The sequence below is a fragment of the Thermobia domestica genome, chromosome 6 (genome assembly GCF_964235325.1).
Source record: "Thermobia domestica chromosome 6, izTheDome1.hap1.1, whole genome shotgun sequence".
Lineage (NCBI taxonomy): Eukaryota > Metazoa > Arthropoda > Insecta > Zygentoma > Lepismatidae > Thermobia > Thermobia domestica.
This window is the reverse complement of record NC_137459.1, coordinates 204,220,045-204,236,617: the sequence shown is the minus strand read 5'-3', so window position 1 is coordinate 204,236,617 and position 16,573 is coordinate 204,220,045. Positions and strand designations below refer to the sequence as shown.

At 36.1% G+C, this 16,573-nt stretch overlaps 1 protein-coding gene across 8 annotated transcripts in view; it reads left to right on the top strand.

The window, feature by feature from the left end:
- The window catches only part of FoxP (forkhead box transcription factor P), a 1,320,908-nt gene that overhangs the window by 352,370 nt on the left and 951,965 nt on the right, over nt 1–16,573 (top strand). For all 8 annotated transcript variants that reach the window (XM_081762611.1, XM_081762608.1, XM_081762609.1 and 5 more), the window contains one exon: nt 6,026–6,080. The gene's annotated coding sequence lies outside the window, so the exon portion shown is untranslated. The remainder of the gene's footprint in view (nt 1–6,025; nt 6,081–16,573) is intronic.

The window sequence follows — 16,573 nt, the reverse complement described above, 5'->3', positions numbered from 1 at the left end:
TTGAGTTTTACGTCCCACGGTTATGCCGGTTAGGCTAAAGGAGACGGTGATGATGAGTAATGAATGAAATGGTGGAACGAAGAAAGTGGGAGAAAACGGGAGAACATCGAGAAAACCCACGCACACGGTGTTCGTCCACCACAAAGTTCACTTAGCGGGGGCTGGAATCGAACCCGGGACCCCAAGCACCAGAGGTGAACGCTCTACCACTGAGCCACCGTGGCCGCAGATAGTTATGTTAATCATCTTAGACATTTTATTTGTCACTCCTTCTCAGTACCCAAACCAATGAGTGTTGAACCTGGACTTTAACGGGCGTGTGACTATTCATCTCAATGATCCCGAAAACTGAATTCGACGCTAATATCGGTCGTTTTCGTTTATTTTTACATATCACCCCTTCAACCCCCTAGGGGTGTTAATGGGAGCTGAACGTGGACCTAATCGGCATCGGGAGAGTTACTATTGATCTCAGCGACCCTGAAATTCGACACTTACATTGATCATTTTTTTATAAGTCACCTCTCAACTTCTTTTCCTCTGCCTAGTAGAAAGTTCTTACCGACACTGTATCCTTTCCCAGTTTGTTGGTAATAAGTGTACCAAGTATGGTTGGAATTTCTCTTGGCGTTCCAGAGTTATGCATATATATAAAATTCTTTCGGAAAAAATACTAAGTTCAATTCTCTCTCTCTCTCTCTCTCTCTCTCTCTCTCTCTCTCTCTCTTGTGTTGTTATTTCCTCTGTTCAGTTTTTGTAGTTTGGCCTTCGACCAGAACATTGTATTGCAGGTTTGCATAACAGAACAGGATAGCTACTATGACAAGTCAGGTGTATGTTGTATAACAGCTGAAACTAGTTCTCTTTCAAGAGAGTTTCGAGTGCCAACAACTCCTTCATTCTCTATCTTCGTGGCTGGTAAATATATGTAACATGATGTTTAGTTGCCTGAGTTATTTTTAACCTCGTTCGTAAGATGTATTTGAAAGACAAAAACTGGCCTTTGCCACTTGTGAATTATTTTAAGAAAATAGAGTATGTGTGTAGGTGTATCATTCTTGTGTGTGTGAAACATAGATTTATATTTTTAACGTATTTCGTTTCTCTCTATGTTTTGATTGTACAGCGTTGATGCAAAAATGTTAATGGAAAAACACCCTGACTAGCCATACTTACAATATGTGCTCCTTCAATTTCTGCCATAGGCATCGATGTTAAAATTTGTGCTCTCTTCTATGAGTTTTCAGTGAAACTTCCGTCACAATGCGATATGTACCTATGTATATCCTTCCCATAATTATTTTCTTTATTACAATCTTTTCTTTTTCATTCTTCAGTAAAATATAACTATACAATATAAAAGCGGCCGCTATAAAATATAAAAGCAGTCCTACATATAACGTGCATACAAGTTGCTAACTTAGTACATTTCTTCATGATGAACTTCATGAATATGACTCATATTTTATTCCCTTATACATGTATTACTACAAATGTAACAAACTACAAGAGAGCATGCATGTAGATAATTTAATTTCAACTCATATTAGTTGAAATTTGTTTAAGTATTATGTATATTTAGAAATTTGCATATGCATTATATGACTTTTTAACCACTTATAATGTAATGAACATATCTAAACAATGATAAAATTTTAACCAGATACCGGGTGATGAAATAAGGCGGACAATGGAAATTAACGATCTTTTAGAAGAACCCGAAAGAAACAAACCATATCTAATACCAACAAACTTGGCCGAAATACGCTAATTGCTCTCGCTGTATGATGCAAAAGATTCCTGACGTGCATGGGATGTGGGCAATAGATAGTCACTATTAAATTCGATGTTACCATAATTGTTTTTTTGCTGTATGTTACAATAAAGCAGTTTAAAAATTCACTTACGCGTTTGGGATATGGGTTGTAAATAATTTTCGTTAAGTTGCTGCTATCGATTAATACGATAATAGATTGACTTTATTAACGAATTCGGTCGAGATAATCGCTCAAAAAGTATACGATGCAAAAAACAGAATTCGAAAGTTCGCTATCATGTAGCGTCTATTCATACGATAGCGAAAACCATTCATACGATCACAACACAATTTTCGTGAATAATTTCAGGGAATATAACACGTTATATGTTACTTAGTATAAAAATAAAATATACCTGGTAAAGCTGTGGTTAAAGCATAATAATAACAGACCCTAATAATAATAATAATAATAATAATAATAATAATAATAATAATAATAATAATAATAATAATAATAATAATAATAATAATAATAATAATAATAATAAATATTCTCACTGATAGTTGTTAGAAATTTGTGATCTGTGCACAAAAGCATTAAAATAAAAAATAGTGCCGAAAGAGAGCGTAACCCTCTAATGGCTGGGAATTGAAGCCTCTTCCCCTAAAAGTGTATGCTCTAAAATTGAATAAAAAAAGACATGTTTTATACCTTTACTCCCTCACCTTAAAAATAAATATTTAAAAAGAAATAGCTAAGAAGCCTAACCTATCTTGTCTAGGCTACTCTGCCAGCGAGGACCAAGTATTGAAATACATACTTGTAAGCATAACGCACTTACAGAATTTAGAGCATTAAAAAAAGTTTTCACTTTTTCAACTTCATAAAACATATTTTTTTTCATTTTCTCATGTTCATCTGGGCTTAGCCCATCTACTACTCGGCTAACGGATCCCCGAATCTCGGCCAGCATTGAGGATTACAACCTCAATCAATCAACATCATGCTTAACTTTTGCAAGAAAACGCAGACACGCATTATTACTGGAACACCTCGGCCAGTACTTAACACTATTCTTCCGTCTACCTACACCGGTTGTGTCACTAAAGTGCATTGGATTCGCTCTCGTTCTCTCTCTGATGGCGAACAAACGTTATGTTCGAAGAAGCAACGAATTCCATCCAATGTTAATCAGGCTGCTGCTACAACTGTCAGTAAAACTGTGAATTGGACATCAACGTTGCCGATAATCAACAACGGTAACACCAGTCAGATCCTGTGTACAACTTCTCGTTATCCGAAAATCATTAGGAGCATGACACTGTTCGTGCTGTCTTTAAGCTGTTAGTCAATATGTCCCTTGTCATGAGATACGTGAAATTGCTAAGACACGCCGGGGCATCATTTTCAAATCCACTAATCCGAATTTTGCGACACATGTTCCCAACAAATCCAGTTACGGAATTTTTGGGACAAAATCAATGATTTCTATTTTGCAACTAAGGACACGCAAAACTTCTCCTCCACTATGGCGACCTTCAATGCTGTCTGTAATTATTCGTGATGTGGAACCTGACCTTACTGATGAAATTCATGCTGAACTCCATCATAAAGGACTACCTATAACGCGTTGTATAAGGATCAAGTACAACCAGGGGCTATCTATCTCGTAAGAGTGTTGACGGACCATTAACAGCTGATTGACCAACTTCTATCCAAGGGCACATTCGTTGCCGATATAAGGTTGATCCATTTCGCACGCCAGCACCTCTGCCTGTTCGATGAGAGAAATGTCAACAATATAATTCACACCTAACAGTGAAGTCTACAGACAACATCAAATGGGGTTATTGTTCACGTAAATAATCTTCTGAAAACTGCCCAAACCTTCAAGAACCACCACATTGTAATCGCTTTTCTGAACGTCACCCAACGTAAAGTTATAAATATAAAGAAAGCTAAGCCTCAATTTGATCTAGTTAAACCTGAACTTGTTGTTCCCATACGCAGGGGCGGATCCAGGATGGACTTCTGGGGGGGCGGTGGGTTCTAATACTGCTACTTAGATCTACTTTTAAGAGCTCCAAACTCTGGGATGGGTTTTATTTATATATACTAAAATAAGAAAGTTTCCTCTTCTGGGGGGGGGGCAATCACCCCCTGGATCCGCCACTGGCCATACGTTCTGTTGAAGCACCAACTCCACTAACAAAAGGCGGATTTTCATGCCCGCGTTAGAACGGAAGCATCACATGTAGCGTATTCACCGTAAATTATTTTCGTTTTCATACATCCGTGCGTGTATTGCGCCAAATTACTACTCGCTAGCTAATGCGCATGCGTAAAATAGAAAGTTTGCGACTTTAGTTTGTGATAATAAATTCCCGAAGGAGAGCTATCGTTTTAGCTGGAATATATTATATTTCAAAACGCCGCCGTCGGAAGTATGTTAGGAAAATGTGGTGGGTTCACCCCATTTTCCAGCTTCGACGAGAATACGGAATATACAGGAACCTTTTCTTTGAATTAAAATCCGATCCGGATAAATTTTATAAAACAAATAAAAATATTTATAAATCATACTAAAGCATGTTTCAAATTACATTGCTTTTATTTTGTATAGGGATTGATAATTTGTACATACCAGTTATTGTATGAACTATCTATTGTTCCCGGTAATACAACTAATTATTAACTACACAACTAATTAACTACACAAATATAAAAGTACTAACCATCGATAGCAATATTCTCAGCAATTTGATGCCATGTTTTTGTCCTTAATACTGAATCCTTGTATTTCGGATGCTTAAGGTTGTACAAAATTTCGTTTTCTCTTACTTGTTCTACGAGCAGTTCTTCAAAAGTTGCTCTTACCTCCGCCATGTTAGTCAGTGAATACAATAGTGTACGCGCGCTACTTCCGTCAGAATTGAACAAATTTCTACTCTGACGCGAGTGTAGCGCGCCATCTCCGATGCGTGATTTCATTGGCTGTTTAGCACAATCGCTCGCAACTCACGGAGGTAAAGGACACATGAAAATCCGCCTAAAGTCGTTACGTTATCGAGTTACTGTAGAAAATTTACTCCGCTTTCTCATTATTTCCTTACAAAACATTCATCAATTTCTTTGCAACCATATTCTAACACAAATCATGCACGCAACCAAATTGTTCTTTGACTTTCAACTTCATACAACTTATTCCAGACCGACAGTGCATTTTCAAATCCAACTACTTGAAATTTATATTTAATATGGAAATTTCTACCTACGCATTTATACTCAATATCATTATGAGTTACAACTTAGGTTTTCTTAGTACATGACCACTGTTGACGCACCAAGTAGACCTACTCTTCACACATCTTCTCCAGAAAGAACGAGTTGCCATATTTGCTCTTAGTGAAATTTAACTTGCACCATATTTAACATGTTATATACCGCAATATCACTTACTTCACCACAACGCTGTAAGTGGTCCACGTCTCTACGGAGGCATAGTTATTGGTATTCGGCATAATCTTCCTTGCAGTTACTGACCTACCTGCACTTCACCTTCTCGAATATAACATCACGACGGTTTATTTTAGAGGTTGCATAGTTACCTTTGTCATTATTTACTATCGCCTAGGCAAATGATTTCTTCCGCTACATTGATACCAACTTTCGGCATTACATTATTATGGCTGATTTCAATTTTCGTAAAAAAAAAAAAAAAAAAAAAAAAAAAAAAAAAAAAAAAAAAAAATCTTTGAGTTTTACGTCCCACGGTTATGCCGGTTAGGCTAAAGGAGACGGTGATGATGAATAATGAATGAAATGGTGGAATGAAGAAAGTGGGAGGAAACGGGAGAACCCCGAGAAAACCCACGCACACGGTGTTTGTCCACCACAAAATTCACTTGGTGGGGGCTGGGATTGAACCCGGGACCCCAAGCACCAGAGGTGAACGCTCTACCACTGAGTGTTGTTCTGAGTTGCTGTTTCCCTGAGTGGTGCTTTTCTTTGTGACGGACTGTATATGTAGTCATTATCTCAATCAATATTCATTCTGTTATATTCAGCATATCAAAATTGCATGCACACTTATCTTCAATATTTAATATTCTCATATATATAATATACAATTCTTATATTGGTGTACTAATATGTTAGTGCATTGACTATCACATTTATAAGAATTAATATCTTACATAGTAATTTATAGTAAAATACGCTTGTTATTCTAGTCTAATCTCGTAACTATTTTTCTCTCTTTTCAGGTAATTATCTACGTCTAGGATTCATTATCGAACTATACATATATATCAGCATTACGTAAGTACCTGCTTAAAGTTTGCATTTGTTTATTCTATTATGAAAGAGTGGACTTAATGTAATAGTAAATTACCTTAGTTCTTTTCTAATTTCTTAAAAAAAAAAAAAAAAAAAAATATGCCTTAAAAGTATAAATAGTCTGCACGCTAATAATTAATTTTCCATTTTCACAGCTACTAGCTAATTCGATAGACATCATAGTATTAAAAGAACAATAGAAAGAATGGCAAATGTATTACGAATGATAGAAGATGACTCTATACGCCCTCGGGTGCTTTTGGCGGCCTCACTAAATTTGTCGCCGAAGTCCGACTGCTTGAATAAATAAATGTCACCCTGCAGAGTAATCGGAAATGGCCTATCCGGCTCTTAATTTCTCTGTTTGCTAAAATAAATTACTTATTCAATTCAATTCCTTAGCTTTCTCTAGAAAAAAAAATGTGCTTAGCCTATACAGATTTTAATTTCCCTAAATTTTTGAATATTTATCATTGTCAAATTGTGTTCGTTCTAGTATTTTTACGTTTATTTATTTTTTTTTTAAATGTGGATATTAATGTTTAATCTAATATTGATGGTGATTTTGTTGAGAATGACCGACTCAACTGGTAGGGACAAATCAACACGCAAAAACACAGGTTTGTGTTTTTCACGGCCTTGGTGTTTGTATCATTGATTGTCAATTACAAAAAAGCAACTTGTTGAACTTACCTGCTAAATTTCAGCCCTATTGCTCAATATTTACAGGTCGCTCCATTTTAAACATTTTAGTAGTGTTACCAATGATCTAATGCTAGAATTTATTGGGAGTTATACGTTAGACTGTTTTCGTAAATATAACGTATGCCCCTTCTTCATATATAGATACTCGTTCACTCGTAAATTTAAGGTAAATGTGTGCTGGACTATAAAATTATTAGGTGGGTAATTGGTATACGCCCCATTGTATTCCCGTATACTACATTATAGGTGTCAAGAGTACAATGTAATCTAACACAGTAACTGTGCTAATAGCCGGGTAGATATAAGTTCGTAGCTATCATTATGATTTCCAGTAACTTTCTTGGGCTACTAACCATGTGAAATAATAATAATAATAATAATAATAATAATAATAATAATAATAATAATAATAATAATAATAATAATAATAATAATTTCAGCCATTTCGAATGCAGACATTACATTAATTTTCAGGGATTGTTATGAAGAGCTCGAAACAGAAACAGCTTGATTCCAAACATGTAAGCTGTTTTTCGTGATGTGATCATAAATAGCAGACCTTTATCTCAACGTGCCGAAAAAAAAATATAGAAATTGCATCTTCCACCACCCCTTAAAATCCGAATTTTGCATCACGCGTGCGCTTATTTTTAATGAGACATTTATATACATATTTTCATCTTTCTAACTAAAGGGACTGATGAGGTACTCTATTTTTTTGCATTAATTTTGAATCAGAAACCATTTACGATACGCGATTTAATCAAAGTGGTGATCGAAACCTAACTCGAAGAAGATACTAAGTATGTTCCAAAATCAACTTCAGAGTTTTCAGCCATTTTCCCATGATGTGATCACAAACAAGAGACAACATCGCGTTCAATGCTTAAACTTCTTTAGCAAATTGCTACACAATTTTTAATGCATGCGAGTGTGCTTCTACGACATAACAATTACTAGCCCCACCAAGATGTTTCTTCCACTGCTTTTTCTAACAACATTCAATGATTTAGTATTATATCATGCCACACTGACCTCAAACGCATATGAATTTGTATATTATTATTTTTTTTAAATACTTTTGGGATCACATTCTACTAAAATACTTCATCTAATTTGTTCCTACTCACATAGAAGCGTTAAAAGAAGTAACGAAAACTTTTCGGAACCAAAATTTGGATTTTATTCGAAACCCGGATTCCTCCAAAATATGGATATCATATTTTTTTTCTCAGAAATTCAGATATTTTTCCGATATAGGAATTTCCTCCGAATGGATGTTACCCAAAAGGTAGATAGATAGATATATAGATTAATTTTAATAAGTTTTATTACTTTGGACCATAAATTTGCTTGTTATCATGCTACTTAGGTTAAAATGGTTTTCTTAAGGAGGAATAGGGTTTCATAATTTATGTGGAAAATTGAATATTTCACCATAGGGAAGACCGGGTATGGTTGTAACACTTTTTACATTTTTATCCATAACTAGACTCCAATTGAAGAAAAATACGAATTTTTGCACGTGATCGGAAGTTTGGACATCCTTCTCTCAAAATACCTAGCAAATATCAGATAATGTAAAGTATTTGCTGAGATATAGTGGAAAAACAAAGGCTATCCGAATGTTACAACCAACCCCGACGTTGAGGTTGGTTGTAACAGTGATTGGGGTTCGTTGTAACGCATTGTATATGTGGTAAGTGGATACACTGCTATTACATATATTACAATATTAACACAAAATTAGATTATAAGATCGATATTTAATATATTCCTATGTTACAGGTTCAGAGAGTGACATAGAATACGTTAGAGAACTGCATGACTAATGAAAGTACTGTGCTTTTTTACATGTATATATATAACACTCTCTCTTCACATTGGAAATATATCTTAGCAGCAAATGGATAGCTAGGTCTACAGCTTACAATATACATACAATAATATAGCTAATACTTTAATGAATAAACAGAATTGTATGGCATATTTAGGTTTACTTTGTCTTTTACATATCAGGTTTACCTAAAGAAATGTAACCAGAACTAACCTTGACATATTTCTTTTAACTTAAAAATGTCAACAAATCATTTGTTAGAAAGTAGATGATCGTTTGTTAGAAAGTAGATGACCATTTGTTAGAAACATAGTACTAGACCCTATGCACATCTACATTTCGACATCTACATCTGCTCTAGTACCCTATGCACCTCGACACTCAAATTTACACTTTCAGCTACCTAGTCTACTTTTACTTTTACCTACATTGAATCATTTGAATAACAGTTGTGACATTTGTATTCACACCGTACCGTGGTGCAGACAACATGAGCCCATCCATGACAAAAATTACATTGAATCCATTTTTCTCTTGGCGCACTTTTGGAAAGTAATTCACAACAAACTAGGCAAATAGCGTTATCACTGTCTTCGTCAGATGACAAGATGAACCATATATTTCACTATTACAGATTAAAATTACATCTGCTTCAATAGAAAGGTAAAACCAATATCCTTTATAGCAGCGGATACCTAGCAAACATTACACTGTTGTGTGTCGTTAAATACCTACATAACTTTTATAAGAGAATTGAAATACTTTTCAAAGAACGAAAGAGAGAGGGGGGGGGGAGAAACAATGTTCATGTAACAGAATCACTATTTAGGTAAACAATTTTCAAGTAAATAATACAAATTTAATTACATATGCAATGTTTTACTCTGTGGGGGCTGGTTGTAACAGCGTTACAACCAGACCCATTTCTTTTGTTACAACCAACCTCATACTGCAGTAGCCATCTTTGCCAGAGTACTTGCAAAATTGTGTTGATTCTGTATTTGGTTTCAGTACGTAAACAAATACTCATTAGTATCCTTTTTAATATTTTACTCAAATTATCTAAATGTTTCGCACACATATTGTAATATTACATATTTTCAGGGATATAGAAAATTTACTTAAGTGCCCAAAAAACACCAAAACCGCGATAACTTCAAGACGAACACGCGTTACCTCACACAAAAACAGTGACTGAACGTGCATGAAGGGCTTGTGTTTTGACCGGAACATGAACCACATCTAGTGATTAGCGTAGAAACTACTCGCTTTGTTACAACCAAAACGTGCTACAACCATACCCGGTCTCCCCTACTCTCAACTTAGGAAGATGAAACTTGGGACCTAAATTCTTCTTTTAAAATAATAGAACTCACGTCTTAATGTTTTTTTTTTTTTTTTTTTTTTTTTTTTTTTGAAAATTCTGATTTTGATAAGTCACTTTATATGTATACAAAAATGATATAACGTTATCCGTCTGCGAACTCCTCTTAGCTGCACAGTTTTTATTATTTTTGATATATGAGTATACCTTAACCTATCTTATGTTTTAGCCCACTTTCGGCAAGAGGGTGAAGAGTATGACACATAAAAATATATTTGACGGCTAACTTCTTCTAGACCGCTGCACTGATATTAAAAATTTTTCGTACATGAATGGATCATATCCTAGTTTAGGTTTAAATGCATTTTCACCAAGAGAAGGAGAAGGTGTAAGAGAACATCAGAACCGACCAATATTAGTGTCCAATCCATAGCTTTTGGAGTTGTTGAGATTATTAGTAACACTTCCGACGTCGTTAAGTCCAAGTTCAGCCCCATCAATATGAGCTTCGATAGGAAGTGCGTGACTTGTAAAAATAATAGTTCTAAACGTACGACATTAATAACCAATACATAAGATAAATAGTGAAATATTGACTCCCTATGACATTTTAAATCCAAATTCATCCCTTTGCATATTCTAAAAGGATGAAGGGGTTCAAACACTTTACATAATAAACCTATTCTTCCCGTGCGAACAACGGGTATTTCAACTAGCATATATTATTTGCGGTAACTATTTTGCAAGTACTTTATTCAAGATTAATAATTCCATTTCGTCAGCGCTGTTACAGGTCTAGCTTTTAGTTTCCTCGTTTCTAAAATGAGTCCTTTCATTTTCCCTACTTCTTTCTTTCTTCCTTTTTTTCTTCGTTTTTCAATTCTCTGTCCCTATATTCGTTTGCTTTTATACAGAGTATAGAAGGAGAAAACGTTTTCACATTTTTAACGAACGAGAAATGATGAGCAATAGCATGTCTTTCTGTGCTTTATGTTTTGATCTGTAGCGATTTTCTCTCTCTCGTGTCTCATGACAGACTAGGGGAATGAGGAAAGGGAACAACGATGAATTGTCGCTGTCGTTTCCATTTCGAACTTTTTCTCCCCTCCTTGCATCCCCCGTTCTAACATTTCCCGAATAACAGTGTTCACTCCTCCCTAGGATATATGTTCGTTCCTCGCTGACTGTATGATGACGTGAGAAATGCTGTCCATCTATTCCCATTTCAATGACCGTCTTCGGCGGCGGTGATAACGATGCCAAGCAATCTAGTACTTTCATCTCTTGGCGAGGAGGACACCTCGTCAGTCCGTCCGCTGGTGGTGTGGCCACTCGGTCTAGCAGAGCCAAAGAGTTGTGAGTTGACCCGTGATGGATTCTCGATAGGCAGTTATGAGAGGCAACGGTCAGTTGGAGGTGTCATCCATGTATTGTCCTGTGTCGCCAAATGACCATCCCCGGCCTAATGGGCTGTGAAGATGATACGCCGAGAGTATAGACCGCTGGTTACAATCAAAACAAATTATTTGGACGCCGGACTACAGGGAGACTCCTTGCTTTGGAAGTTTTTTTTTTCTTTCTTTCTTTCGGGGTGTGGGTGGCTTAGAAGAGAATAGGGAAAGGTTTAGTTGAACAAAACAGGATCACGAAATCCGCTTGCTACATTGCGAAGTCCCTGGAGGAAAGTTTGGATCTCTTCACTTTCCCTTCTGTTTTCCCCTACCCTTATGTACGTTAGGAACAGGTATTGTAATCTGTCTTTACATTCCAGTGTTGGTCTTTCTTTCCGCCGTCCTTTCGCAAATCTGTTTCTCTGTTCTTGATCTTATTTTTCGGCCATAAATTCAATAGCAGATATTATCACCCAAGGTATCTTTGCTCCGATTCCATCCAAAAGAATGAGTTTTTTTTTTCTTTTATCTTCATAGAAGTAGTTTGGTTTGAGTTTGAAGAAGATCTTTCAAAAGAAATCAAGTAAATCAATAAAATATAATACAAAATTTAGTCAATAGATAAGTTAGCAACTTATTATAAATTTTGTTTCTATGGGATTGAAAATGATCGCTCTTATATATTGCTGCAGTAGGGGCATGCATGCAGTGGCGGATCCAGGGGTTGCGATCGGGGCGATCGCCCCCCAGAAGAGGAAACTTTCTTATTTTATATATATAAATAAAACCCGTCTCAGAGTTTGGAGCTCTTAAAAGTAGCTATAAGTAGCAGTATTACAACCCACTGCCCCCAGAAGTCCGTCCTGGATCCGCCCCTGCATGCATATAGAATCAAGGAATGATTATTAGAAGCAGAAAAAAAAGAAAAGAGGAAAGAGAGAATGAAGGAAAAAAATTCTAATTCACTTTTGAAGCTTAGTGTTTCAGTCCAATTGCAGAAATTATTCAGGGATGACATCTTGTTCAAGATAGTATTTGGCGTGTACTTGTATTAAATTCACTTGTTATATCTGAAACGCCAAGTAAAGATACAGCCTTACTCTGGACATATATTATTGATACTGTTCTCACTATTATTAACATGACAAGTCGTGTTTTTTTTTTTTCGTTCGATATAGCTTAATGATAAGAAGAAAGAAACTCGTGACACGTGGTGACACAATATCATTTTTCAACTTATTCTCCAAGCCTTAACGTGCTAGAGCACGGAAGAAAACAATAGGAGTGCCCTCGCGTAGCGTAGTCACTAATGCTCTCACCTTCGGTGCGAGCGGTCCCGGGTTAGATTCTTTTTCGACGCCTTTTCAAGCCAGCCACTCTGAGTGAGGTTTTCCTGGGTTTTTCTTATTCATGCAGGCAAATGCCAGGATGGTACCTAAGTTATACGTCCCAGGTTGCTTCCTTCCTTCCCCCACCCTTTCTTCCTTCCCATTCCCCAGATAGTGTGCTCGCCGAGGGACGTCATCCCTCAAACGTGACTGGCTAAATGGCCTTAGGTGCTCAAAGCCCAGAAATCTAAATCCTAAGAAATAGGAGGAGCTTTCTAATGTGTTCAAAAAAATTGTATTTTCCATTATTTCTTTCTCACGTCCATAGTTACGTATTCAATTTTGAAACAACTATACTTTATCATATTCAAAACTGGCTTTTTGTTGTGTGATTACTCTAAATTAATTCAGAAGCTTAGATGCAAAAATCTACTAGTCTGCTCTGTTGACTATTTCAAAAAAGAAAAAAAGGAACAAATGTTTACATATATATTGCAGGAACAGAATTCAAAATTTAGCTTACGTTAATGATATATATACATTAAAAAACATTCTTCTGGTTTCATATTGCAGAAAAAAAATCAAACAATTCATTTACATGTAAAGATATGGAATATAGATTGCCACCGTTAAAGTCACTGTTACCCGTTAAGATGTTCAGAGATTGACTCCATAATCACTCTAGCCATCTATCGCAAAGAAAAAAGAACAACAATTAAACATTTGCTTGCGTCTAAGAGACACATGAAACCTCAACCAAAGTCGCCGTTACCCGTTAATGTGTTAACAGATTGATTCAATTAACTAACTCGGCCAAATAATCCTCTCCCTGTCTATTGTGAAAACAAATTTGAAATATTCACTTACATATGTGAAATATGAACTGTCACATGTTACCCGTTAAGGTGTTAATGGATTGACTCCATTAATGAGCTCTTCCGAAATAATCGTTTAATAGTTTATTTGCCAGAAACAGAATTCAAAAATTCCGTAGCTACATATTTGTCACCGGTAAAGTTGCCGTTTAGGTCTTATCAAACTAGTTTCATTAAGGAACACTGTCCAGATAATAGCTCTTTACATGCATGGCATATGAGCTATAAATAGCCACCGTTAAAGTCTCCGTTGTCAGTTAACATTTTATCGGATTGACCTCGTTAACGAACTCAGCCGAGATAGTTGTTCTAGGTATGCATTGCAAACGCATAATTTAAAAAGTCGCTTCCGTTCAATAATTGCCGTGCGGAGTAACGGACGGGCGGACGTACTAACAACACAATCTTATAAATATAACAATCTAATACTAATAATAGCATAGCTTCCTAACGTTGCGTAGGCTATATACAAAGTGGTGTTAGAATCCCATTACAATTTTTCTCCGCAACAGACGAGGTTATGTCAGATGCGATTTCATCCATGTAAATGAAGATGGAAAGGCTAAATTTTAGGACATTCTATTTTCAAAAGTCATACTAAATTGATGCCACATTTTATAAATGACAAGGGGGTCTTGTGGAATAGCAAACAACATCATGATTTCTCCCATACATACAGTTCTGTAGTTAGTTTGTTGATTGCTGTATTGGATCAAAACTGATTTATACTTAAAGAGTATCTCCGATCTGCCGTACCTACAGGCAGGTTCCAGAGAATGTACCCAATGTGTTGCCTCTCACGCCGAATACATTCTTCGAGGTGTGGATTTACTTCGTATGGGCCCGTAAAATTATCTCTTAAGTACCTTAGTACATGCTTCCATGAGGCAGTGATAGAGCTGCTGTGTGTCGGTTTTTTTTTCTTCTTTTTTCTTCAGAGTAAATAAACTGCAGTCAGCTTCATAGAGGAAGGTCCAGTGGAGTGATCTTGTGTGATCTTGGCTAGTCATCCAACTAGACCACATCACTCTACCCAGTGACCAAGCGAATACATATTCATCAACTGCGTGGAGAAGCGTGAGTGATGTCTATGAACATGGATCCAATGAGACTGGTAGCCCACATTCCGTAACACATAATCTTTGTACCTTATTTTTTTACGCCTCATTGGAAACCAATATGGTGTATTCGAACGAGAAATTTCCTTTGGGGTTGGCGTAAGGCCCAGATATAGAATTTGACTAGTTAATTTTGATCATATTTGTATCATCTTCTGCTACTTTCGTAATGCATTTATATCGCGTGCGGACAATACTTGTCTATTGGTACAATCCATATGATAGATATCTTACACACTCTACTTATACACGTTATGTGTTTGTAGCTAAACATTTTAACACAATTTTCAGTCGCTAATAGTTTGTGCGTTATCTACCATATTAACTAGTTCACAAAGATGTGTCGGTACCGTGGAAAATTGGAGTCCTCTCGGGATGTATGCTGTTGAAGTTGTTAACTGTGGCGCGACAACTGCATTCTTGTCGTCAGAATCATCTCAATCCTCTCTTGCATTGTCAGGGCCATTGGCTATGCATGTAACAGAAATAGCGTCAACCTTCAAGTATGAATAGCTTTTGAACCGTTACAGCCATCAGGAAACTAATTACAACATTACATTTATTGAGAAATTATTGTGTTTTCCTACTCCGCGTGACCACGTCGTTATTTACGAAATATGACTTCGATCTAAGATGGCAAATTTTGAGAGTACGGCCAGGATCCAAAAATATCCCAAATAACTGTTTTTTTTTTCACTTGATTTACACATATGGAGTACAGTATGTTGTAACCTCATTTTGGAGAAAAGAGAAACGATATATCGTAGTTTTATATCACCCGCTATAATAAACTGCCTTGACAGAGCAAATTACATAATAGCAATTATTCAATGTGCAAATATAAATGAAAGAGAGAGAGAGAGAGAATTAATTAAGCTATGTGGGCACGAATTTGAAATAAATTAAAATGGGACGAAAAATAACGTTTCGCGATTATTCTCTTTAGGTTAAAAGAGGCAGATTGATGAGAATAAATTAAGTTAAAAAATAATGCAATGAAAATGTGGGAGGAAATGGGCATTTTCTGGAAAACCCACTCACACGATGTCGTCCACCATAAGCACACATGGACTGGGATTTAGCCCTTGGACCGGAGGTGAATACTTTACCACTGAGTCACCCTGCCGCCAACTTGAGTAGCGTATTGTCAAGTCCGCTCTAAGTAATTCACAACAAACTTACTACATTATCATGTTTATTTGTTTATTTATTAACAGCTTTTTTACATTAATTAAAACGTGCATCCCTTTACGATCAGTTCGTCTAAAGCTTATGTTTATCGCAATGTGCAACATAGAGTACATTGAGTTGAAGTTGCTGCAGCTTAAAAAAAAGCCATTGTTGATGTCTTTCCTTTCTCTGTACCAAGTTCATTTTTGCATGTGTTGTGTACGTAATTAATCAATCCACATCGAATGAATTTACCACAATATTGTTTCAAATCGCATGTGTCGTGTCGCTCAATAAGCATTGCCAATATAGCAATCATCCCAGTGTTAATGACAGCTCTCTTTGAACAGTATGTTTGAATGCCTGATAATTTGTCGCTGCCCATTTTGTGAGCCATTAATTTGTTAAAGCGTCCAGTTTGGTGATACAGTAATCAACACGCTACTCTCTCTGTAACTCTTAATCACTTGTCGGAGCAAACCAATTTATTTTATTCGAGTTGTTTTATACGAACGAGACATATTTTGTTACGTTAACACTGAAAATGTTAATTATGGGAATCAATATGTTAAACTTTTCGTCGTAGAGAACATAGAAAGAAACTATAAATTGCTTTCAAATATAATGTGGAGTGTTAGGGTTCCTACTATGCATGTGATTTAGAGTACTCAGTTGCTAATAGTTTTACTGAAATGTTGATTTCGAAGGCGAATGAAGTTGTAATACT